Source organism: Amphiprion ocellaris, chromosome 23 (genome assembly GCF_022539595.1).
Source record: "Amphiprion ocellaris isolate individual 3 ecotype Okinawa chromosome 23, ASM2253959v1, whole genome shotgun sequence".
Classification (NCBI taxonomy): domain Eukaryota; kingdom Metazoa; phylum Chordata; class Actinopteri; family Pomacentridae; genus Amphiprion; species Amphiprion ocellaris.
This window is the reverse complement of record NC_072788.1, coordinates 4265174-4292766: the sequence shown is the minus strand read 5'-3', so window position 1 is coordinate 4292766 and position 27593 is coordinate 4265174. Positions and strand designations below refer to the sequence as shown.

General features: G+C 39.7%; 1 protein-coding gene and 1 non-coding gene across 16 annotated transcripts in view; both read left to right on the top strand.

Annotated features, from left to right (window-relative positions):
* The window catches only part of nrxn2b (neurexin 2b), a 702762-nt gene that overhangs the window by 413915 nt on the left and 261254 nt on the right, over positions 1-27593 (top strand). The gene's annotated exons all lie outside the window — the stretch shown is intronic.
* On the top strand, positions 27325-27395 carry trnag-gcc (transfer RNA glycine (anticodon GCC)). The gene has a single exon. It is a non-coding gene; the product is annotated as a tRNA-Gly (tRNA).

Here is a 27593-nt window from a genome sequence, read left to right as displayed (position 1 = left end):
TGTCATTCTGTAGGCAAGGCATCTTCCTGCTCTGAGGCATAGATAATGTGGAGATGACCACACTCACAGCTCATGTGCAAGTCTGTAAATGCACAAGAAGCCCTGGTCTACCTGTTTGTTGATGTAAACTGCTGCAAGCATGCTCTAAGCCTTCAGTAATGCAGCACAGCTTCAGTGGTGCTGTGAATGTGTTCTAGGAACCAGATTGTATAGACCTGTTCCTCCATCTGAGCACACATCTGCAGGTTGTTTGAATAATTTAGGGCTCTGAGCCTTTCCCACCACTGAGGGCTAAGACCTGCATGTATGCACCTTGTGAAGGTGTGAGGGGCCATCGAGAATTAAAAGATCTTATCCTCACAGATGAATTAGGAACCACCTACAACCTTTTCACGTGGCTTTCTGAACATAGGCATGCTTTAGATCTATGGTGACACACCATTCGTCCATCAACACTGAGAGCTTCAGACACCAGAGAAACCAGTTGCAGCCCCTGTGGTCCAGGATTGGCCTGACAAATTAGATGCACCTGTGTGTCTCTGTGGGTCTCGCCATGCAATAAGCCTTTAGTCTGCTTGATGACCGCTAGAGCTTTAAGAACTAAGCTAAGCAATAGCAGCAGATAGAAGGGCAAAATGCCAACTCTCATCTGCACTGAACAGTTCATAGTCTGTCTACACTGCGTTATCTCTTCTTTACCATGTTTATGTATGTGAATTAGTTCACAATTAGTTCCCATATCTCACCGCTGGAACCACTGAACCGGCCTCTCTTTCCCTTTATATGACTCTCAGTCCCTGCATCTCTCCCTGTCCTGCCACCCTCCTCCTCCCTTGTAGCAGTGATTCATCACAGCAGTGAAACTGTGAACACAGTGAGACAAGCCAGTGGGTAGCGTGTGGCGACTACAGCTCGCACTTTTTTTTTTGAAAAATAGACAGAAGAGGTAGGAAGGAGATGGTGGGAGATGGGGTTATTTAATTTTCTATTATTTTAAAGTTCATCTGACCTGTCATGTCATATGGTAGGAAAATGTCCTGCTGAGACGGATTTCTCGTTCAAGTTGTACTTCTTTCCATGGTCAGAAGTACAGCCAGAATTATGTTGGATTCTTAAAGTCACTGCAAATGGTCATATTTGAGATTCTATAAAATCACATAACAAATTGCATCCCTGTAGAACCTGCCACCGCTGCTGGTAAAAATCCTAGAGGAAACACTGATATATATATGTGTATGTATGTGTGTGTGTGTGTGTGTGTGTGTGTGTGTGTGTGTATATATATATATATATATATATATATATATATATATATATATACACACCTTTTCTGTACTGCAATTACTTAATCAGTCAGCATACTCTACTATATCTTTAAAAAAACTAGTATCCAGTCATACATTAAAGCAGTCCTCTACAGACCCTAATGTACTATCTAGTTTATGTCTTATGTTTATGCATTAAACAGTCAAGATAAACATGAATTGTAACTTTATCTTTTTCAAAAGAACTATATGAATACAGCTCTACATCAATTAAGTTGTTAATTCAGTCATATGTGTATACAAATATATGTACCCTCTGTCATTAAGATTTGTGAAAAGTGGGAAAATACTATTCTACTAGACAGTTTTCATTCACTGTCTTCCTTACCTCACATCAGATCTTATAGGCACTGAAGTGTAAATTACCATTTAAAGCTGCGTAACAGAAAGGTATTATGCCTGCTTCACTAATGAATTTGAATTGATAATTGATGTCTCGCGATGTACAGCAGCTATTTAATATTCTTTATTCTCTAAGAATGATAAAAAATGTACGAATGAATAATTAGGAAATACAATAAAAGAATATTAGTGATGGAAAAACCTTACAGTTGCCCGCTAATGAAATGGGGAGGAACTGTTTAAAAAATTAAATACCATGCATAATTGATTAAAAAAAGCAATGGAGAGAATAATTAATTTCATGTTTTTTGGAAACTGTACTGCGATAGAACAGGTCGTTTATCACATCACGAGTGGAACTTAGAGAAGGCAGACTGGCAAATACGGAAAGACTGATGAGAAAGTACGAGGTAGATGTGATCCATACTGTAGGAGGAAGAGATTGTTTCCTCGCTCGCTGTGGTCTCCAGAGAATCAACCAGCAATGCAGCAGGAGAATGGAGCATGAAACTGCAGAACGTACACACTCACAGCCGCCATGTTCAGACTGAGACTACTAGATAACAAGCAGATAGAACTTTAAAACCTCCTCCAACCTTTTTTTTCTGATTCACCCCTCTGTGCTCCCTTTTCCCATCATTTCTCTATACCTCCTTTATCCTTATTTTAACCTCACCCCTTACTTTTAGACTCCTTTCTTCATGCATCTCTCTTGTGACCTCCCTTCTTCCTCCCCATGACTCATTTCCACCTTTTAATGTTTTCTTCCTCTCTGCTCCCTCCCCATGCTGTTTTCATACTTCCATCTATTTTCCTAACTGAGCTTATTTTTTCTGTTCTTTCCTTTTAATCGTCCATTACTCCTCCCTTACAGACACTTCACTTCCTTGCCTCTTTTCACCATCCCTCCCTTTCGCCCTTCCTCTCCTACATTCTTTGCCCCAGTTCCATCCCCATCACCACTCTACCAGAGTCCTTCTGATTTAACAGTGCACTACAGCCAGGGCCTCTTGTGGCCACAAGGCCCCCTCCTATTGTCTAGATGAAAAGAGGGAAAAACAGAGTTGGGCGGTCCTCAAGAGGGCGATGGCGAAGAGGGACACGGAGGGAGAACAGACGGTGATAAAAATGAAATTTGTGCATCACTTGATTGAGTGTTGCGGGACAGATTGTGTGTGTCTGTGTGTGTGTTTGGAGAAGTTAAGAGTCAGTGTGGGAAAAGATAAGAAAAGAGAGCAGGTGATTTGAGTTTAAGATGCAGTCCGTGTCCTCCACTCAGAGAAATCACTCAAGCTTTGAACCCTGTCTTTACCCTAGTTTTATGCATAAAGTAGCAGTGTGTGTGTGTGTGTGTGTGTGTGTGTGTGTGTGTGTGTGTGTGTGTGTGTGTGCATGTACTTGTGCGCCACTGAGAGTTTCAGAGAGAACAATGAGAAAGAAGAAAGGAGACGGAGAGAGAGATAAGTTACGCTCATCTGTGTGTGCAGAGCAAGAGAACAGAGTGAGGTACTCAGCTCCAACATTAATGAGACCACACTCCTTAGCTGAGCTCTAGTAAAATCCGTGTCCTCATCTTCATATCTCTTCTACTTACTTTCTCAAAATCTAATGAAAATCTGGTATTTTTCTACATGCAAAGTGATAGCCTTTTTCTTCCCTGTCACCCTTTCTTTTAAGAATTATCAGAAGCCTTGTTTGTTAACTTGACATTTGTTTAGTTGGATTTAAAAGAGGCAAACATTAATATGTCACATTTGGTCACAAGAGAGCAAAACAGCAGATTTTGATTGCTTTTCTGCTTTGATGTGATTTGATCCAATAATCCTGGCTCATTGGCTTTCCCTCTTGGCCTAATGTTCTTGATCTTTCACTTTAACTTAGGCTAGGAGTGTTTTTTAACTCAAAATTGTTTTCTAAGGAGTGAAGGTTCATCAGATAACAGCAGCAAATACAAGTAATATGTGTTGAAAACGAGATGTCCTCAGCACAGCTCTGTGATTGGTTTCAGTGCACTGATACCAAACAAAATGAAATTACATTTGAGTTCAGAACACTTTGGTGTAAACAAAAATAATGGAAATACTGAGGTGAGTTATTCAAGAGAATGAAAGCAAACCATGATCGAGTTCATAGATTCTTCCCATCCATCCATTAGCTATACACACTTTTTCCTGCAGGGGGATTGGTGAGAGCTGGAGGCAGGGAACACACCGAGACACACATGCACACAATCACACCTATGGTCCCAGCAGACCAGCAGGTTTGGACCCAGAACCATGGGTCTGGTTTAGTGCTAACCATTGCACGACCACACTGCCCTTCAGTTGATTTTAATTTGATTTCCTTGACTGTGTTTATTCAACTAATTAAACAGGGTGCCTCTTGTGCCCCTTCTTGAACCCCAGCAACCCCAGCTCCAGTCACAGTTAATAAAATCCCCCTTTCTAACCTACCAATTACACTGAGCTTCAGACCTCTGCAACTTTATCCACAGGAAAAATCAGTTAGTTGTGTTTGTACCCGATTTGGTTCCCTTTTTGCAGCACATTTTATTTTTGTGCCTATATCCTCATAGTCGTTCCTTGTAGGTTTTATTTGTGCATGACAATCAGCCCTAGAGGCAATTCAGTGGCAGCAGGATGCCAAGCAAAGAGGTATTAGATTATTAATAATAGGCCTAAATGAGACTGTTAACCACTGGCTGAAAAGCCGAGTTCTGTATGTGTTTGTATGCGTGCTGACTCACTTTGCACATTCAATCACCGTGGGGATAATTATTTAAAAGGAAAGAAATTGGAGGAACAAAGAGAAATGGTTACAGAAATAGAGAAGGATGAGGGTGCAGGGAAGAAAATTAGGATGTAGACAGCATGTGGAGAGGATGAATTGCATAATTAAAAAAGTAGCCAGTGCATATTGATTGCCCAGATCCTGAGATAGGATTGTGGAGGAATGTCCTGGGAGTGCAGTTGTCCCCAGGCTGGAGTGAGAGATAGCAAGGGCAAGGGGCAGAGATAATGAGCTTCTACAAATGGAAACTGCTGCTCATTTAAGGCACACTTATCTGTTTCATTTTGATGGAGATGTGCAGGAACACAAAGTCACACATGCAGCCAGAAAAAAACACGGCTGTTCCGCACACACTCCAGCAACCATGATCTGGATTCTCATCCTACAAAGGCACAAAAGCCTACATGCACAGATATGCACACAGACACATTTAATTTGTAGAGCCTGCTTACCGTGAAAAATCTTGGCATGCTGTGCTGTTATTTTCTGTCACTTCCATTTTTGGTACCACAGGCTGCGGAGGAAGCCAAAACACATTGCGTGTGCCCCGGGGGAGGGAAAGTGGAAGTTGATAGAGGGAGAGAGAGACAGCGGTCTCCTGCTCAGCTGAGTCAATTTGGTTGCTGGTCCCCTCTCAGTGTGTTTGAAGTGTGTTTGTTGACCCGTAGACCTACAGCACTAACATACACGCTTAAGTTTGTATTTGCCATGCTGGCAATTGTAAGCAAGTGGATGGAGAACAAAAGAGATAGAGATGTTGAGAGAGCTAGAGAAGGGCAGAGACAAAGTTCAGTTTTGCTTTTTCATGAAAAGTTTTGTGGCTCTTTGTACTACAACAACAAATATTCAGTCAGTCCAAAGCCAGTTAATGAAGCATTCTGCATTTTAAAACACTGAGCTTGTTTAGTAGTTTGCAGTTGTGATGTTTATATGAGAAAATAGTGATCATTAGAATGATGTTTGTAAAATCTGGGAGACATAGCCTCAAAACAGCAGAAAGAGAAAGCAGGGACCATTTTTACTCATTATCATGGGTGCATATGAAGAACCTTACGCAAGGTTTCACTGCGTTTGTCAGCATATTAATCTGATTAGATGCATCTTTTACGGCTATGAAGCCACCCACTCCAATTGTACTGCGGATGTTGTCTTGGAAATACATATCAGACATGGTTAACTTGAGCTGACACACAATGCATGGCCAGACATCCTTTTATAAGCTGAATGCAAATTGCTTTTGACATTACTCCTAATAATACATTAGGCTTTTAACTGCACTCTCAAACCTGCAGCTCCCCAACATAAACAACAGGGCTCCAAAGATTTGAAAGGGTTTTAAATTAAAGTCAGCACTCAAAATGCTTCACTGGTGACCACTTCAAGTTCATATTTTCTAAAATTGATTAAACAGAGCTTTTAACTAGAGGAATTAGCAAGGTGGTATCTGTTTTTTTTTTTTTTTTTTTTAATAAAGATAATTCATTCATTATAGTAGAAATAAGTGCACTTGCTAAAAAATTTTAAGCGATTTGTTTGTACATATATTAAAGTACACTGCCAAGCAATAGTGGTATATATTCTCCCTCTGTATTTATTCCCATCTATTTAGCATCACACTCTTGTGCAGAATGAGGTTCCATGGATAGATGCTTGCCTCACATCCCACTGTCATCAACTCTCGCTCAAGTAGCATTTTTTGAAGTTCAGCTTTGTCAGATGACTCACTGACTGAGTGTTGTTTTTGCAGCTTTAACATCAAAGTTTAAGTCGGGCAAATTTTCCATCTTGGTTTCTCTTTCACCACATTTATGGTGGGGAAAAAATGTCAAATAGTTGCTGTTAGAAAATCTGTTTCAATGCTGCAGGAGCACAAAACCATGTACAAAGAGACACGTAATCTGAAATGAATAAACAGGCACATCCTCACTCATACATGTGTAAACACATGTTCACACTCTGGGTTGAACGCACACTCTGTCACACACATTTGCATGCTCATTCACTCCTGTGTCCTCTGACTCAGTCTTTCAGTTTGTCTTTGTTGAATTTATCAGCATAATCCTTCTGTCTTTGCTTGTTCAATAGAGAAATGGAAAAACTAAGCCAGAGGTGGGTGGAGGCGGCGAGGGGTGCGGCAGCGAGTAAGAAGCGCAACCGCAAAGTAGTGGGAAAGAGACAGGACATTAAAATGCATGGCTGCCCTTGCCTGTTCCGATAAAGCTCACAATACACCGGCATCAAATCTCATCAAATAGTCATCAGACGGTATATAGCAGGCAGAGGTTCTTAGCACTGCATCCCAACGCCCTGTCCATGAAGCTACATGTGCAGATGTGAGCAAAAGTGAATGTGTGTGGGTCTGACCTTCCTGCAGGGACGCTTCATGTCCATGTGTTCAGCGCTGTCACCTTTTGACCGGCACTAATTGTGTAAAGCACAAGGCACACACCTGGCGTGTTCACTCTAATGCTGAATCCTCCAAGGTCAGTCCCAAGCAGCTCCACCTCCTCCTCTGTCTCTTTGATCACCCCTCCCTTGTCCCTTTATGATTTCACACTCATCCTGTATCCCCCGTCTGATTGCCTTCCATGTCCTGTGGCTGTCTGGAACTCCAAGGGGACCTTACATGAGCGCCCTCCCTCCTCAACACAAATACACACAGAAAAACACACTTACTGATCAGCAGTGGACTCCCTCCTCTGCTCTTTAATGACCTGGCCCATAGGGTGGCAGCGGAGGTTGAAGGGTTACCAGAAGGGTGAGGAGGGAGATGAAATTGGTTGTCAATTGATGCTCCTCAGGCTGAGAAAATGTCAAAGGCAGATATGGCAGATGGATTGAGAGACACTGGGTGTTCTGTTTGCGGCATGATGCCTTGATAATCGATCAAAAATAGCCGTCGGTCAGCGCTGCCTCAAAGTCAAAGTGAACCCTGCTGTGGGAGCTGACCTTTACAGTTCAGGCTTTAGTGTGTGTGTGTGTGTGTGTGTGTGTGTGTGTGTGTACAGTAGTCTCTGTGAGGAATAAGTTAATACCGTGTACAACTGTAAATGCGACCTACCATGTTTAGCAGGTGTCGATACTTGCCTGAGGTAGCAACAGTCAATCTCTGACATCAAGATTAATTTAATATTCAGATATCTCAGGATGTGATTCGTTTGGTCTGTGAGCAGATGGAAGAAAAAAGGAAATCGCAAATTGAAAATGACACCCCTGGCAATTCTGTATTTCCTCCGCTCCATACTGAGAAATCTTTGAAAAGTGGTGGCTTCTTCAAAGTTAGTTTGTAAGATAGGTGATGAGTGCTGTACCCATCACACATGCCGCGAGAAATGTGGGCATAATGAAAAAAAAGACTCTAAGTTAGCAGGTATAACACTTTATTAAAGCACAAAATTCAGAGGGTACTGTCTGGATACTGACATTTTAACTCGGTAAATAAGTCTAATAATTAGCTGGCTATCTGCAACAGGTTTTTGCCCTTTCACGGTGGCACCCAAGCAACCTAAAGCCGGGGCCAAGTTCAGCTGAGCACAAATACCAGAGCAAGAAGCAGGGGAGCGGGTTGAAATGTCTCTACACTCTGTGCCTTTTATTCCTCTTCGATGATTGATGGTGGACATTGTTCAGTGGCTTTTAGTCACAGGCTTGTAATTGCTTTTTGATATTGTTACAAATGAGAAATTACTCTGTCCCATTACCAGCGCAGGAGATAAACAGTGGGGAGGCTTCAGCAGTGGAGGACGATAAGCCGATGTTTACAGAGGGAAAGCACCAACGTTCGCTTTCCATTTATTTGAAGTGAGCTACATATACACGGAGGAAAAGGGGCAATTGAGAGCCTTGAGAAAGTTAGATACCTTAGAATGTAAATTACTGAAAAATGCCTGTGCTCCATCATTTTACAAAACTACACCAGCAGACAAGCAAATTTAATAAAACTGCCTTTACTAGTCCGAAGAATAATTATTCATACAACCAGTCCTATAATTAGAAGACAAATACAGCATTAATCAGCTACCTCAGGTATCAAATCATGCCCTTAATTTTGCGGAACACAATATTTTTAAATGCATTAACAATCCCCATTTGTATTGATTGAGGGGCGTGGGGGGGAGAGAATGAATGACGGTTTACACGTGTTAGCGGACGATCCATTCCCTAAGTAAAAACCCTCAAGGAGTTAAATTAATGGTTGCTGTCTCTTCACATGTCACACCTTGTGTAAGCAATGTCCTGGAACATCACTCAACGGCTCCTTCCTGTCCCCTAACAAGACACCCACCACCCTCCCATCACTCCCCGCCATGGCAGCAACACCAACGGGGGAAGTAATGCTAATCACGTGTATCACTTGGTCAATGTGTGCAATCATGGCGAGGTGTGACAGATGACATGGAGGTGTGTATGTGTGTGTGCTCAGGTGTTGGGTTAGCGCTCAGTTTGTGGAGACGGATACGCTGTAGACTCCCATATAATCATGAACGTGGACACGCTCCTGTTTTTTACTGGTGACATTTCCCCATACATCACTAACGCAGAGAGCACAACCCAGCGTCAAACGCATCGTGCATGTTGAGAGCCCGTGCAGCAATAACAGGCGGTCGGCTGGGATGTCGATCGCGTCTCTTGAATCGGCTGTTTACTTCATAGCAGTTATTTAGGGCATGTCCCAGGAGTGCATCCAGTCGAGACAAATCCAAATCAAGTCTTCGGTTCACAAGCCAATTTTTTCAGGGCATGTCAAAGTCAGGTTATAAGTCTACGTAAGATCATTTGGATTTCAAAATTTTGATTATTAAAATGTTATTTTTTACCTTTACATAGCACTAGTCATGTTCAATGTTGTCTCAATGCTTATCTATCCCTGGACAGTTCATTGCCATCCTATTTTTTTGCCATTTTTTCTGGGATTTTGCCATAAAGAAAAACCTGAACCTTTACAGTCACATCTTATTGAGTCAACTCTCTGATGAATCAAATCTCACAGCAGTCAAGTCCAAGATTGCTGTTAACTCCTTACTTTTGTGACTAGAGCCTGGTTACAGTCCAAGTCTCAAATCCACAGTTCTGTCTTATATCCCCCTAAGGAGATGTTGGTACTTCTCTTCACACTCACACAAAGAATGTTCTATCAGGCACCTCCAGGGTTTTCCAAGCCAATGTTCTTCCTGTCTTCTCACTCAAAATGTATATTTCTTTCTGGAATTACCGTGTATTTCCAGTAATATAGTGTAGGGCTGTAGATCTCCACTTTGCTGACAGACCTTATTTGACCTGAGACGAGACTAGGATTTCTAGACTTACAATCATTCCTGCACTTTTCAAGTACTTGGAGAAGAAAAACTCAAGCCATGTAAATGGATGGATGCCACAACTTTGGGAACTCGTTCCATGTGTAACTTTGTGTTGATGAGTCTTTGTGACTGCTTTTTCTGTGCAAACTTCATGGGCACAGCACAAAAAACAAACAAAAAAAACTTGATGTGCTAGCTTCAGAAAAACAAGCAGTTTTTTTTCCCCCAATCATTGATATGTCATTGTTTTTTGAAGATTAAAGACATGGTGCGTCTGTGATGTCTGAATGATGTGCTTCAAATACGGCAAGTTTAGTTGGGATTTAGTCGCAGATATTGAATAGCCAGTGATTTTTTATGTTTGGTTACTTCTTAAAGCTGGCACCACTACATTCCCAGTATTTGTTTTTGCCAGAAGTTATTTTTTAGCTCCCCATAATCACAACCCGAGTGTTGTTTTTTTGTGCGCTGTGCTTTGATTAACACAGCCATAAGATGCTGAACAACTTGTTTGCTGTTGCTTGCTGTAAAAAAACAAACCAGCTCTCAAGGGTAGCGAGGATCCCTGCAGAATATGTCCCAGCCTTAGTGACGGAGACAAGCTGGCGTGCACTGAGCCCCTACACTCAAAACATGCTCCCTCTGTGCTGTAAGCTTCCCATATGATTCCCACCCTTTGCCCTTGGACATGGAAAACAACTTCCCTAATTGATAGGAACACGCCACGTGATGCAGGCTGATGACTATAGAATGTGTGTTTGGTGCCTGAAGGTAGTGCTTTCCACATAGGTTTTTTTTTTTTTTTTCCAGCTTGCATGTTGCAGGCTAAGGTGAGCTGCTGATTGCATGTCAATTAGCCTGTCAGAGAGTAAACAAGTAGTCCACTACCAGTGTGTGTGTGCTAGCAGAAAGAGAAGGAAAACAGAAATGGAGGCGAAGACCACATAAGTGTTTCTTAGGAGCATTAGTTAGAAGGAGCCATTTTGCATTCTGCAGTCATCTGAGCTTTCCAGATTTTCCCCTTCTCACACGGAATACTAATAAAAAACCCTGAGCCACACATAGCGTAGCCAGAGACGCTGAGGATGAAATATGCAACTAAAGTTGTTTGTTTTGGGGGCCTCAACACCAAGGTTATTTGTCATTTCTTTTTGAGAGGGATTCTCAGGCTTAACAGATTCTGTCTGCTCTGTATGGGCTCATAAGAACAATGATCCGTTAAGGGCGAAGAAGTCACTGGCACCAGCCTGGTAGAGCAATAAACAAGGTTTAAGTGTTTTTCCATGTTGCTGTGAATGTACAATAGGCTGCACATGTCTCATATTCAATCATATAATAAATGCATCAGTATATTCACATTAATCACCTAAAGATTAACCATCCTAGAAGGCTTAACACTTTATTACATATTTATATATGTATAGCGTCATGTTGTCACAGAATAGCAACTTTAATGAGGCAGAGTGAAAACTTGTCATCTCATTAGACCTTATACATGTCACAAGGTGTCACCAATTAATTTTGCACACATGTAAATAACAAAAAAAAAAAATCAATACGAAATGGAAACTAAATGAAAAAGAAACTGCTCTGCTTGTAGAGATCTCGATGTTTGTACTGGCCTACGCTAACACACAAGCACACACACACACACACACACACACACACACACACACACACACGGAGTCTGCAAGTCATGTTTTGATCAGTCTTGTGTGTAGTATGCGTTGTGATCTACTCTCTAGTGAGTGCCATCTCTGAAGTGTTAAATCGCTGATTATTCTGTCACTCAAGAGCAGCTAGCTCAGTGAGTTTAGCGAGTGGCTCACAGAAAGAGTGAGGGACAGAGTTAGAAAGAGGAAGTTACACTGGAAACAATGCTCCTCTAAAAACAAGAAAAAACTTATTTCAAGGAACTTTTACCTTGAAATAAGTGAAAAAAATCTGCCAACAGAACAAGTGAAAAATGGCTTGGTAAGATTTCTTGAAATAAGATATGATATTTAGAATATTGAGATCTTAAAATTAGCTGGGAAAACTTATTTTAAGCTCTATTTTACCAGGATTATCAAGCTTAGGTGTCCTAAAATAAGCCAGATATGCTTAAAAAAAAATAGCAGTTTTTCACTCAAAAATAGATGTTTGCTTTCATGTAACCTCCTAATTTGAGATGTATTAACCCCCCTGCTGTCTTCATTTACAGGCACCAAAAAATATTGTTTCCTTGTCTGAAAAAAAAAATCCAAAAAATCAGGAAAAAAAATCCCTTCAGGAAGAAAATTCCAATAATTCTTTAAGTTTCCCTTAAAAGTTTTGTTTTGAAAAAATCCCCCAAATTTGGCAAGAATATTCTTGTAAATATTTTCAAAAAATGAGTAAAAGTCTTCCAAACAATTCTAAAAATATCTAAAGTGATTACATATATATCAGTAAAACTTCTAATATTTTCTTTAAGAACACATAAAAATCAACCAAAATCCAGTGAATTTCGCTGTATTTTGGTAGATTTTTTGTGAATGTTCTTAAGAAACATTTTTAACATTTCTTTTTTCTACCAAAACAATGTTCAAAGATTTCCCAAATATGTTGAAAATGTGGACATCAGAAGTTTGACTGTGAAAATATTTTTTTTCCCACATTTTCAAACTTTAAAACGGGTCAATTTTGACCTGCAGGACGACACGAGGGTTAAACTTATTTTGAGTTTTCTTGTAAAATTCAACTCAAAACAAGCTAATTTCAAGATTGTTTGACTTAACAAGATATTTAAGATGCATTGTCTTAAAACAAGTCCCTCCATCTGCTGAAATGTGTCTTGTTAAGAGAATTTATCTTAAATCGAGTGGACTGAGAGATTTTAACTAAAAATAAGACAAATAGACAAGATTAAGAAGGTAAGATTTTGAGTTTTTGCAGTGTACACAAGAGAGGATTTATTGGGATATAGAGACAATTATAAGTAAGTTCTAAAACAAAAAGCAACAAAAAAAACACATGTATTTCTCTCTGCTTCTCACACACATGCATCTATGTAATGAGGTATCAGGCTCACATGCAAAGTGGAATTAACTGGATGTAAAGGTCTCATTAATGTCAAGTGAAATTTATTCTGATTACCTTTAATGAACCATTAACAAACAGTGGAGTACAAATGGTTTTTGAGCACCCAATGGAACACAAACATGCCACAGACTTCAGGGCACAAAATCAAGCAAAACAGTTCCTGTTAGCAGCTGATGTATATAAATATACCCATAAATCTAAATATAGATAGCACGTGTTGATGCAGATATATGTGGATTGTATCGCAGATTGCAGACACAGCTTACATTCACGCTCACAAGAAGTTTTTTTGATTTCTTGTATGTTCATTTCTTTAATATTTTTAATTATTAGAATACATTTGATGTGTGTGTAGACTTGCAATGTTTATTTGTCAAAAATACTTGGCAATTAAACTATTACCTAAACGGATCAGTTAATCAGTTTAGGTAATAGTGTAAATGAAAACAATGGAAAAAACATAAAAAAATCTTATTTCTGGTTTCTTTCTTTTGATGTGATGTTAAACTGAACAACTTAAGGTAGAGTAAACAATATATGGCGAAAATAGATTAATTTACAATTGAAGCCCTATGTGGGTGGTGCTGTCAATGAAACACCTATAATGCTTTTTTATGGTCTTACCTTCCAATAAAAGAGGAGAAAGTGAATAAGTTCATTGTGGCATAACAACGAAACAAAAGCAAAAAAAAGGACAAAGCAAGTGAGTTGTTTTAAAAAGCTGTTTTGGAACAAAACAATGCTAGTTTTCTTGAAGGTATAGTCTGCATTAGTTTAAAAAAGTTCATTTGTGTTGCATTTGTGTAGGTGGACACTTCAGCAGATAATGAAGAGAACTACATTTTCATAATGAGCTTCCTTTTTTAGTCTAGATATTAATTATAAACATTGTATTATGAACTTTATAGTAGCCCACAACCTCTGCACCTGCGCAGACGTCAGTGTAAGCTACAGATTATGGAAACTTTGAAATACCTTTATTATGTTGCTTCTGTTGTTATGATGCCCCCCCCACACACACACACACACCGAAAGCATTCTTAAATCCATTTCAGATTACACACCTGCTGCTGTAAACTGTGTTTTATAAGAAAAGGGTTCGTGGTTTTGTTTAAATTCAAACATGCTAAGCCTGCTTTCAGTTTGGAAGAAAGGAGCTGTCCCTGGTGCTGAATTCAGTTTCACAGCTACCAGTTTTTGTTGGTTTAGAAAAAAAATACTGGAATTGAGAAGAATATTTCAAAGAGGGTATTAGTAAGGTGGATGGCAGAATTGCATAATGGTGGAAGGTAGATTTGTTTGAGAAAATATAAACAGCAGACAGAAAGAGAAAGTTGGGGGATGGGAGGGGAAGCGACTACAGAAGAAGTGCGCGTGGTGTCAGGGGAGTGTGTGTGTATTAACAGTTGAGCCAGCGAGTATGTGACCTCTGCCACGGTGAAGGCAGTGCCGAGGGAATTGAGCAGATGGATGACTAGCTGGTGTCTCAGCACCTCTCTAGTTCACTACTGGCATACTCTGTCCATTTGTCAGCATTAGGAGTGGCAGCAGGAAGACCATGGGGGAGGAGCACAGGAAGCTCTGCTGCTCTCCCTCTCCTGATGGATTTTTACATCAGATACATGTCATTAAGCACATGAGACATTTTTCTGTCCTACAATTTCTGCCTTGTGTCATTTTAAACATATTTAACATAGTATATTTACATTTCTTCAATGGTGCTGCAAACAAGAGACCTGAAAATACAAGGATTTTACCTCGAGTGAGAGTGGATGATACAGCTCAGAGTAAAAGAGGCAAGATGGCAGAAAGTTGACAGGGAATTGAAGTACATTATAATAAATCCACCAGGGAAGAGCACTTGAGCACAACCGAAGGAAATGTGCCCGCACTCCTTTGAAAAATGAGCATAGTTGCGTCATGTCCATTTAGAGTTCAAACCTATTTGGATGTGCTCCGAGCTGGAGACAGATACAGTACCTGACTTCATGTTGTAGCTCTAAAGCATCAAACAGAGCAAGTCCTGTTATTGATGTTTTACATCTCATACTGGAGCCCTCAGACATTTTGTTTTGGACCGTGAATTGCCACATATCCAATGTAATCACTGCAGTCAGCTGTGTTGGTTGTATTTGCCAGAGTCAGTGTGGTCATTTTTTTCAAACTGTGCAGCTGTATCACTGCATTTTGAACTTACATACTCATCTGAATCTCAAGATGTACTGCTTCTTCATGTCAGAAAACTCTATCATTAAGATCTCATCATGAAGTGACATTCCTTTGCAGTAATTAAACAACACAATCAAAAGGTGACCACATTTTTTTGTTGACCAAGCTGCTGTAGCCTTTTGATGCACATCCTGCTGCAGAAAAGTCACAAGAGGCTCAATAATTGCATATCCAGAAGATCTTTTGGTTACCCCAACTCAGCAAGTCAGAGGTTTGTGTGAGGTTCAGTGTGCCTTAGGCTGTGCTGTGATCTCTGTGTGTATTTCTCTAGTTGTGTGTGTCGGTGTTGTATGTCAGGGATCTGTGTGCTTGGTGTGTGTCTTGAAGCTATATTGCAGACATTGTGATCATTGTTTTACAGTATTCATCATTCCACAAGAAAGTGAATAAATCAAAAATCACGGTTGCACATCAAAACAACGATACATAGAGACAGACGTAGTAGCATCGCCGTGCCTTCAGGGTAATCAGCAACACAATGGCACAGGAGAGAACAGCTTTGAACACCCTTTTTTTAAACAGCCCCTCACAGCAGGGGCAAAATGTTTTGCTTTACACGTTTGCATGTGTAACATACTATTGGTGTTGTCGTGTGGATATCTTGGTCAGTTCTGTGTGGCTTTTTTTTTTTTAAAAAGTTCCTTATTCTTTGGGGGAGCAGAGCATTTTCTCCTGTGTTACAATCTCACAGATCGATCAACAGGAGTCTTTCTGAAAGAGACATTCATTTTACCCCAAAAGAAAAGGTTTGTTCGCCTTTAGAAATTAGACTGTGGAGGAGGAATAAATGTAGAATTATCGTTATTGTCGAGGATGCCAGTGGGAACTGTAAAATTGTAATGGAAAGCAGAGTGTTTTTGAGGATAATTAGGAAATTTCTCATTAAAGGGAGCACCCTCTGACACCCTGACTTTACTATTTGATGTTCCAGATGAGGTTATGAGCTGAACTCCCTGAGACGTGCTGTGACTGGAATATTGTGGGGAAAACATGGTTTTATCATGTCACAGCGTTGGCTCTCACATATTGTCAGCATCTTCCAAAAACTATTAAATGATTATTTTTGTGTTTATTTAGTGCTGCATCTTTCAAACTAGGAGTATTTTGTTCTCTATTGTTGCCTCTGTGTTGATGCAGTATTTATAAGAACTGTATCAGTTTTCTTGGCTCGGTCACAGAGTCGTGAAAGTATTTCTTTTTTCACATGGCGCCTGATGCCCTGCAAAAAGGAGATAATAGGAAATAGGTTTCTGTGATACACAAACTCATCTGAGTCACCACTCTGCAACTTACTTAAAAATCTGAGCGTATGTGGGAGGATTGTGTAAACCATTCTCAGATTCCCTCCGTTCCTGCTTGAATGTCATATGGGGCAGTCCAAAGGTGGAACGGCAGTTGGCATCTCACCTACACTAATAAGTGAGTTTAATAATAACACATGGAGAAAGATAGCGCTACACATCGAGCCAGATTGTTTTGAGGGAGGGAGATGATTTTAATTTCAAGGACTGGAGAAAAAAGAGAAAAAAAAAGGCTGGCAGAGCCCATCAAAACTGCTGAGTCACAACAAGACAGATTGTCACACAGTATGCAAAAAAAAAAACACGCAAGTAGATCAACACACACCTACGCCAACCTCATTTTGCTTTGCGAAGGCCCCTTAAAAAAGAAAAGTAACAGCAAACTTTGCTTTTTCCTGTTTGTTTGTAAAGTAAGACAAAGAGAGAGACAGCTAATACTTGTTTCCTTGTGTGCAATTATTATTTTTTGTTTGCGTGCCAGTATTTTTGATTATGGTCTGGCTTGTGTCTCTAAAGTGAGAACAACTGAAACACACGCACAGATTCCTCAGCCTGACATTAGGATAGTGAGCTGCAATGTAGTGCCATCTGTTATGTGCTAATACACCAGTTGAGAGTCCTCTATCTCTAATTAGCCCCACAGCTACTATGGCTGATTACTGAACACCTATATTTTTTCCTCTGTGTTTCATTTGTGGATGTTCAGCAGTGCTGTGTGGAGTCATTCACCTTAAGCGGTGTTGAGGACCTCTCCAGTAAGTCAAGCACGAGAGGGCAAAGCCACCAGCTGCTAAAAAAATGTTTTACTATTCACATTAGTTGTATTTTTTCTTGGAGAGAATCAAGATTTTTGCTTGTATCTGCATGTGTTAGATAAACTGGAGACTGTTAATTGAGAGTGAGTGTGAATGATTGTCTGTTTGTATTCATTGGTGTGCAGCCTTCTTATAACAAATCCAACCGTGCTCAGAATTTCATTATTTTTTTTTTTGTTTTTAACTAAAACTTGGTGAGATATAATAGAATATACTGCCTATCTACTGCTTATCTCCTTTCAGCAGAGCCGCATTCTGATGAGTTGATGTGAAACTATGGCTGTCCAATTTAGTGCAGCAGTTACAGTTAGCTGACTAGTCGATAAATTGATAGACAAATGTCAACAACTGTTATTTGTCAAGCAAGCAGAAACAGTTTTCTGTTCATGTTTCTGAGATGTAATTCTTCTTTTCTTTGTGATTGGTTTATTTTGTCGCAATAGATTTTTATCACCTTGGGATCTCTGAAATTCTATTAGACAATTTTTTTGTGTTTAAAACGGTCACTGTTTATCTAATTTACTCTAAACTTGACGCTGAACTTCCTTGGGAACAGCAATACATACCCATGCAGATGTTTTTTTTTTCTTTTCTTCTTCTTCTTTTTTTTAAATAATTGGTGAGATTAAATATAATTTAATGATATTAAAAACATTTAACCCTCTGAACCCCAAAGTACGCCGCCCCATTTGAAAAGCACTTTTTTTTAAATATAAATATATATATATATATATATATATATATATATATATATATATATATATATATATATATATATATATATATATATACATATATATATATATATATATATATATATATATATATATATATATGTAGATAAATTCTTAATCAGAGGTTGAGTGTTGCTGATTTCTATCCTCATTTTGTTGTCCATGTCTCTACCATTTTCCCCTTCTCTTCTTCTGCGTCTTTCTCTTGTTTCCTTGCCTCTTCTTCGGATCAATGGCCTCCACCAAGCCAAACCCATCTTATTGATGTTTCTGTGCTCTCAGAGTAACAGAACACTGGTCAGAAAAGAGTCATCCTCCAAAGTCAGCCCTGGATATAAATAGAGCCGTCAGTTTGAAACGTCACACAGCTATTACAGTTACAGTGTCATGTTTCACACTTGCATTATTATAATCAGTAAGTTGCCTGTCACAGTTACTGGAGTCCTTGCAGCTTATTTAAAGATAAGCACTTTTACAGTTCTCCAGGGCTATTTGGACTAATGGATATTGAGCACTTCAATATTTTTCTGCTCATTCCGATGTGTTTACATTTTGCTGCCTCAGCCCTTTATGATAATAAGAGACAATCTGCTAGTCTTGTGGATTTTCAGAGCTGAAAACCTCTGAACTGGTTGGATGAAGTCAAGCTCTCAGTTCTTTTTTTCACCATCTTTTCTCCATATTTCTTCAATTTATCAGGTTCAACTTTCAGTCATCACTGTGTCTCAATGGGGCCTTCCTGAAAGCAGCATTTCTGCCTGTCACACAATCCTTGAATATTGACTCTTTCTTGTTCACATAGAAGCACACACCAGAATCACATTTTTTTTTCTCTGAGATGTTGAAGCCTGTAAAGTTGGACGTGAAGACAAGTAGAGAAAAGTGACAAGTATTCTGTGGTAAAGTGTCAATAAATGCACGGGGCGAGGTGACACTGACAGCCGGATTGTCAGCTGCACGCATAAAACTGAGAACAGTACTTCACCCATAAAGTCCAGTGACACAGAAGGAATTCAGATATTGAGGCAAGGAGGAGAGCAGCATGGATGAAACTACAAACTTAGAATAGCAGAAGAGCCTTGCAGGCATATTGTTTTTGTTAACCTTTATTTGCGCTCCCTCCATTTTCCGTCAATGGATCAACCCAACACAAGACATTTTGAGAGACTTTTTTATATCGTATCATATAAATCCTGAACTGCAAAATGTCTAATTTATTTAAATTTGTGTTATAATGTGGTAATTTTTGTTTTTAGGTAACAAAATCACGTAATCACACCCTCAAAGCTTCTTGGTGTTAATAGGGAGCCGCCATTCCATTATGTTCAAGAAATGAAAAGTTAATAATGAGCATTAGAAATTCAAGATAGCACTTTTTGATTTTTTTAAATAGCTGAAATGAGACGCCCTCCTTTGCATCTCTTTACCCCCAAGGTGATTTTGCAGCACCGAAATTACTCCCAATTGATTTGGCTTTTTGTCCCCCCCATGCTTGCTCTGGTGCACTCCTCTCCGCCTCTGCGTTTATGCCTTCCAGTGGTGAGCTGAAGCTGTTTATTTTGGACGGTGAAAGAAGTGCCGCCTGCCAAAATGCGACTGGTCAGGCCAAGTTTCTGAATGGCCAGTTACCTTTTGAAAAGCCCTGTAAAAAAAATCAGGCACAGAACATAAGTCACAGTCCTTGAGGTGACCTTCAGTAAATCTTCTGTCAGCAATAAGAGCTATTTTAGTGATTTTTTTTTTTTCTTTTTGCCATGGACAGGCTTGAGGATGTACTGGAGGAGCTGTATGTACCGATGTTATATCAAGTCTTACATCAATGTTGTGATGATAATTCCATAGGTAAACATATTTCTCCTCCTGTGATAATGAAGAAATAAAATCCATATTTCAGTGTTTTGCTCAAGGTTATACTTAGTCATATTTTGATAGCTACACTAGTGATGGCGATGCTGTATTTCTCGCTGTCAGAGTGTAAATGATGGTGCTGAAGGCAAACTCTTTGACTTTCTTTGTGTTACAAGGAAAAAAAAAACTCCTGAGGCCGTCACGGCTGCTTCCACTCATACTGTAGGTTGAAAAATACCCTCCAGCAGATTATTCATATTATTTGCATTTTGCTTACTATAAAGCACTTTCAGGTAGCCGTAGTAAAGCGTTGCTTGGGAACTCCATTAAGCATTCAGTGGCCTGTCACAGTCGAACAGGCTTATGGGTTCCAACCTTACCCTTGTTCCTTTGTCACTGATATGCACGGATACAAATTACAAGTCCTGTGCTACATTCACAGGGGCCCACCTCAATCTCCTTCCTCACGGCTTCTTTTAATGACTTCATCACTCATCAGCAAGATGTGGGTTTTTTTCCTGTCATTCGGCAGGTCCTGGCCAGAGACATGCCTGGGACCGGTTTGACTTCCCTGGGCAGACAGTGATTCATGCAAAGGGTCTTGGGAGTGTTGGAGATCCAAAGCTCCATGATTATCCTTTTCACTCAGGCTGGATGTAGGCTGAGCTGGCTGGACTAAAAGCCCAGATCAGTGCTTCTACAATTGGGACCCTAAGCCCCAGGGCTGCTAACCCTCCTTTATTCAAGCTGGCTTACTGGCAGAACTTAGTATGTGGTGGTGTACAAACACAAGGTCAGTTGGTCTCCACTTCCTGTTGTCTGTCTGACCCCATTTTTTTTCATCTCACAGTAAAGGGATACCAAACATTGCTTTAAAAAAATCTGATTGGGATTTATGGAAGATGGGAAGAATGGACATTCAGTGGAAATTACATAAGAGAAGCATCTCAGATTGGATTTAAAACTGGGACACTATTTGGTATGCACCTAGGCAACCAGAGTAATTCTCTAATTTCTATTCTGTGTAATTTAAAAAAGAAAGTATCTGAGGGGATTTGGGCACATCTTTTAATGACAGGATGGTAATGACTGCACCTAGGCTAAGAACCCTTATTCATGTTTTTTTTTGTTTTTTTTTTTTTATAATTTAAAGAAAATCCCTTTTGCACCAGTTTTGAAGGGACTGATCCCCAATGTGTCACAGTCCTTGTTACCGCTAATTCTCTGTGTTGATGTTGCTACTGTAAATTCCCTGAACTGTACGCTAAATGACAGTTATTGACCTCTGCTGACCCCGGCGAAGACTTGGGGATATAGAAAAAGGGAGGAGAAATTCTGATATGGTTATTGAGAGTTAAGCCATCTTAAATCCCTCTCTGTCTGTTTGAGAGCTTCCCCTTGAGAAACTTGTCTGAAGTTAACTGGGACACTTGTGAAATTACTTCTATGTGCCTGTGAGGGGATATAGGGAATTGCTACTGTACATACTACCTCCCCACGGACTCAAACAAGCAGAGTCTACTTTTTGTTTTTTTTCCTGACAGCACCTCAACACCATAAATTTCAGATGCAAGCCCAGAGGAGAGTCCTGAGTCTCATGGGATAGTGAGACAGTGGTTGAATGCCATTTTCAGCCTTTTAAAACCGTAGCTCTTAACTCTCTGCACAAGTTTACATTGGTGACATTGGAAAATAGCACACCTTTTGCTAGAGATACCTTCTAGTGTCACATGTCACTCGATTCCTTTTCCCACAATTCCTTTATCTTTTGTTATTCATTACTGTCTGTCAGACTACCCTCTTACCTTTTGTTGTTGCACCTTTGCTTTTTGCAACTGTTTGCCAGAACTCAACCACCTTTTGTTCTTTGTTGTATTACCCTCTGTTACTGATTAGCAATCATATGCAAATGAATCACTATTCATCCGGCCATCCCTATAAAATGTTGACTCTGCAAATGTTCTTGGTCGTCTTACCTTCACAGACTCATGCTCTGTACTGGTAAGCCTGCTGTATGCCGGAATACCAACAGACTACAGCAAACTTCAAAGGACTAAGAGTGAAATTTCTTCAACAGAGTCATCTTTTTGGACCTTAAGAGTCTTTGTAGCTCACATGTTGTGCCAATTTTTAGCTTCTTGCAATACATTTTCACACCAAGCGGTTCCGTCTTTGGCTCAATTGCAAACAATTTAGAGCTTGATGCACCTTGTAGCTACAACTGGTTATGGTCTGTCTGAGCTAACCACACTTCTTTGGGTAGGTAGTAAGGTTTGTATGGGTCGTTACGGTTGTGAATCTCTGCAATAAGGTATGTCTCTAAGACAAAATACAAGTTGCCTTTTCATTTGTTTGTCTTACTTACAAACACATGCACTTAGTAATGAACATCCCTCATATGTATATTGGTGCAATCTGTAAACTCTGTATTTTTAGCATCATCCAACTGCTCTGTCTGTCCTCTAATACCCTTCTAGCACAGTGTTTGCTTTCCAATGATCCCCCCCCATAGCCATTCTCAACTAAATAATGAATTTGTTTGATGCTAGACTCTCTCTCCCCTGGCTAACCAGCTACAACCATTTTAATGTGATTCTCTTTAATGTGCTCTTGCTCCTCTCAGCAGTCTGTGACCCTCGCAGATAATTGTGAAGCCATTACGTGGAATCATTGTCATTTTGCAGGCTGTCACGGCACGATCTTTCTACCTTGTGCATTTTTAGTGTAGAACGGGGTCATAGCTTAGGGTAGTGCTGTTGTAATATTAAAACGAATTGAAAGTCCCGTGTTAATATGATATCTTACTCTGCTAGATCCACAAAGCATTGTTTAATTACATGCCTGTAGAATCAAGGCAACCTGAACCAAGACAATTTGAGCATTTCAGCTTATCTTGCATCATTCACACTGATGGTCAGCTTTACGTTAGCTAGTTTTTCTATATAAAATATGCAGTATGGATTCACCATCCGTGCACAAAATTCCAATCAGCTTGCAAAGCAAAATGAAACTGTCACGGGGGACGAGGAGTCAGAGAACCCAGGCGCAGACACAGATAGGGGCCGACAGGAGGTTCAAGGGAAAAAGGGTTTTATTTAACAAAACAGGAACTAAATCAGTCATAATACTCACCAACACAAAGATTACAAAAACGGAAGTCTGCAAAACAACTAAGCTAAGAGGGATACTCACAAAAATGGGGGAACTGAACGGAAGGGGAAAACAGAGTCCAAAGCTGAGTCCAAAAGCAGAGTCCAAAAAGCAGAGTCCAAAAAGCAGAGTCCAGGTGGGAACAGAGTCCATGAATGTATGTGGGTTACTCAAACTCAGAGGGCAACAGAATCTCAATGGGAATGTGAATCTATGATCCGGCAGGGAGTGAATGAACGGGCAGAGCTGAAATAGGTGCAGGTGAGGTGGAGAACAGGTGAATGGTGTGAACTGATTGCTACAGCTGAAACTCATTGTAGCAATCAGCAAACAGAGTGCAGGCAGGAGAAGCAGGTGAAGCAGGAGGGAGAGAAACAGGGAGAGAGAGAGACACATGAGGGAGAGGTGACAGACAGAGCCAAAGAGACAGGACAAAACAGAAACAGATCAGGACCCAAGGGAGAAAGGAGGAAAAATGGGGAAAAGGAGGAAGAAAGGCAGAGGCTGGAGCAGGATCATGACAGAAACATGAATTCATTACACCGCATGCCGCATCTCTCTGAAGATAAACACACAAACTTGATAAACACAAAGCTCATATAATGCATTATCAAACAGCCATTTGTGATCAAATTAAAAGTTTATTTCTTCCCCAGAATTACCATAAATACTGATGACTTTATCGGAGTCTGCTCATCTCCCTTGACTGACTTTTCTTAAAATATTTAAATAAACTCCATTGTAGCTTTACACATGGCTCTTTCCGATGTGCCCACCCACCATAGAATATTTAAATGTGACATTGCACTATTCTTCATGGGTTTCAAAAAGGTTAAATGTAAGAGCATTTGATTAATGATATTTTCCATAGTTCATTAACTGCATTTTTTGGTCAAATACCAACTGCATTTCTATGGTAAATACACTTGTGAGTGTAAAATGACAAGTTACTTCTAATCTGATTTAATATCTATGTGTGACAGACAAAGTTTGGTAAAAGTGTGATGAAGACTAGAAACTATGATATATGTAGCGTTTTGGAAGGAGTTGCCATGAAAGGCATCGTTGTCAGCGGATATTGTCACTGGATATAAGTAATGTCAGACAGAACGTCTGATATAAACCTCATTCTATGAATATGAACCTGGATTTTCTTGTGCACTCACTGTGTGTCTTGATATTAACTACATCCCTTTATTAGCTGTTCATCCCCACAAATCCACATTTACTGCAACTTAAACCACATACCTCTATACATGCATGCACATCCCTGCTTTCTTCTAAAGCCCTGAAAGATGGATGGCTTTAGAGTGTAGAATAGTCTTCTGCTTAGTTGTGTGTTTCCCACATAGACAACAATTCATGCCTGCACACTCACAAACATACGCAATGTCGACACAGCAGACACCATCTTCCTTAAAGAGCTGTAGACAAACAGTCAATGGTTCTGTGTTAGAGGCCCAGAGGCAAACTAAAACAGAGTCTCTGCCAGACTGACTAAGACCAGCCTGAATAGAGCAGCACAGAATGGAGTGTCGTGTTTACTCCCTCTTTGTGCAACAGATAACCATGAGAGCCAAGTAAGCTCCCTCTTAGACTGGGGTGATTTAATTTATGCGTTTCAAAAAGGCCTTTCAGATTACCTAATTGGTCAGTATTGGCATTTTTAGCTGCCGCGGTGTTGTGCTCTTTTACAATGTGAAATAAAAAAAGGAGGGCAGCGACTGACTGAGCAGTAAAGGCCTGTGTTTGTCCAAAGACAACATTTTTTTTCTCGCTTCTTGCAATTTACTTTCAATTTGTCTTTGTCGCTCCTCCTGTCCTTCACTTGTCCATTGTACTCAGCTTTTAAATCAAAATTCACTCCTTGTTTTTTCATTTTTGTCCAATCAGAATGCCATATTTCTCCTAACCTTTTTGTTTTGCATTCTCTTTTTCTTTGGGAAACTTTGTTCCCCACAAGAGGCAACAAGAAATAAAGCATTTTGTTTCTTTTTTTAATTGTTTTGCTTACCATACCATTTGTGCAGTTTGCTGAATTAATCTAACAGAAAACAGAGTGCAGGTCTGAAGCAGTAATCACTATTTTGGACATTTGGACATATTTGGTTTGCTTTCAGTTTTTGCTTTACAGTTTCATGCTTTCCTCTAAATGAAACTTGATATACATCAGCAGAATTGTGAAAGAAGCTATTTTCTGTTTCTGTGCTGCTGCGCTTTATCGCCTAAGGGAGAGGCAGAACCCATGAAGAACAAAGTGGTAAATTACTGCAAACATTATTTATACTAAAAAAAAAAAAAAAACTGCTGTCTTTTCATGGTAGACGATAGCAGCCTATTCCCAGATCAATCACAGCACTGAATATTTGGAGAGAGGATAGTCAATTACTTCCCAGAGAGGGCTTCCCTGAGTGTGCTTTAGAGACTCTGGACAATCCACTGAATACACTCAACCGCCACAGCATTAACACCACCAGTAGGCGAAGTAAGTAACACTGATAATCTTGTTATGCAGTGTTCTGCTGGGAAACTTCATGTGGTTGGTACTATGTTTTCATGTTGTTTTCATGTGTCTGATGCATTTACGGGAAACTATTGAGCATTCTATTCTACTCTACTGAATTGAGGATTTGTCTTTCACCTGTATGGAGGCTGCTGTTTTAACATCCAGGCCTAGCAACCAACCATAAACCTTACATCTATACACTTCACCATAGCAGCTACCTGTAGATTCACCTCTAAGTGTCTCCTGCCAACATTCTAGCCTATAGATTTCCATGTGCTCAAAGGTTAATTGCATTTTAGCTGACATGGAAAACAGAAATTCCACTCTATCTTTGTTTACATAAAGTTGCATTAGAACATTACATGATTTGAAAAATTCTTTCACCAGCAGCACAGAAAACAAAAGAGTAAAACTCAATGTAGATGTAAAGAAAATCCCAAGGTAATTACTAAATGGGGTATAGAAACAATATACATATGTGTTAAGGAGGCTTTGAAATATTCATGCCCGCTAACAACATTTTCAACTCAAAGTATGATACATGAATCGCTATAATACCCTGTTTTTGCTCAGCAAATTAAGCATTCTCTTTACTCCAAAGCATCCTGCTTTTCCAGCTTCACACTCTTTACTTCATGCCTGCATTTAGACTTTTATTTATCAGCCTCACAGTGGTGTTTTAGTACAGTGATTATTATGATTAACGGACAAAACAGTTGATCAATATGATGCACTTTGTGCAGCAAATAAACAAAAAAAAGTGTTTTGGTCGGACAATTGATTATGCCCCCCTTGACCTTTGACGGGCTATTTATTGTGAATGCACTTCTCTTTCTATTCAACTAGCTAAATGACTGACGTGTCGAGATAGATGGCACAATCAGCCCTATTGAAGCTCTTTTCACTAAAATGATTGCCCCAAATTACAAGAATCATTATGTCAGTGAGGATCTATGTGTTTTTTATTTCTCTTTGCAGAGCTTGTGAATCTACAGTACCACCAAAGCAGTAATGCACTTAATATTATGCCACATTTTCAATAATATACATTTCGAAGAGGAGGGATATATAGATGGTTTTCTTTTGAGTGTGGGTTTTTGACATTTGTTCAACCATATTATCATCCAGTGATTCATTATGAAATGACTGAGGCTTTTTTTTTATTAGCAGACATTAGTGGGTGTGCAGGTAGAACCCCTCTGGCCCTAATATTCATCGCTAGAAATGGCAAAGAGACAAAAAGATCAACCTATGCAGCACAGTCTGAAGTTTACTTTCCAGGGGTTTTACTGTTTTCAGATTTCCTGCCATCAATTTAAAATTTAGAAAACCACCAGACTTCCTTTTAAGAGTGAGGTCAGGACTTGTTAACGTACAACATGAGTACATTTTTGCAAGGTTTTGTAGTACAGTGTTTTACATCCGCATTTCACAATGACAAAAAAATGAAAAGCTTTTTATTGTATAAAAAAAACAAGTTAAATGATTGCACATCATGATTGCATTTTTATCTGCTCCCTTCACTCTTTCTTTTCTGTCGCAAACATCCAAACAAATAACCTGGTACTGGTTTTCAGTTTCTAAGTATACATACGTTTACTTTATTTAATTTCAGCAACAGGCAGCTATAGTTGACTACTAATATTGCCTATTTATTTACTCAATGGTTTTCCCTGCCGTTTGAGTTTAACTGACCTGCCTCCACTAGCTTTTGTTGTTTTACTGCACCTGCTTTGTTTAATCTAAATAATTTGCAGCAGCTTTTCTCTTGTTCCAGTTTGTTGTTTGGCGTCATGCAGGCCGAACCTTCCGCTTTTGCTTTGATGATTTACAGACATTTGAAATAAGATCTGTTGTGCAAATATAGAAGAAATAAATTGACGGATTGTTCTCTCCTCCAGCTCACATTCATTCTCCAATGTAAGCATTGGTGGTTCAGTGGTAGAACTCTTGCCTGCCACACGGGAGGCCTGGGTTCGATTCCCGGCCAATACAAGCACAGTTTTTTGACAAATTTCGTTGTACTTCTGAACAATGACAATAAAGTCTCTTAAGTCTTCTCCCTGCAGAGGTCCTAAATGTGAGTGCCTTTATAGCAGTGGGCTTGTACCTGAGATAAAAATGTTATCAATATAAACCCTTTCGTGCCAGCTGTTATACCCTGCAATATACATCATTTGATATTGGGTTTTG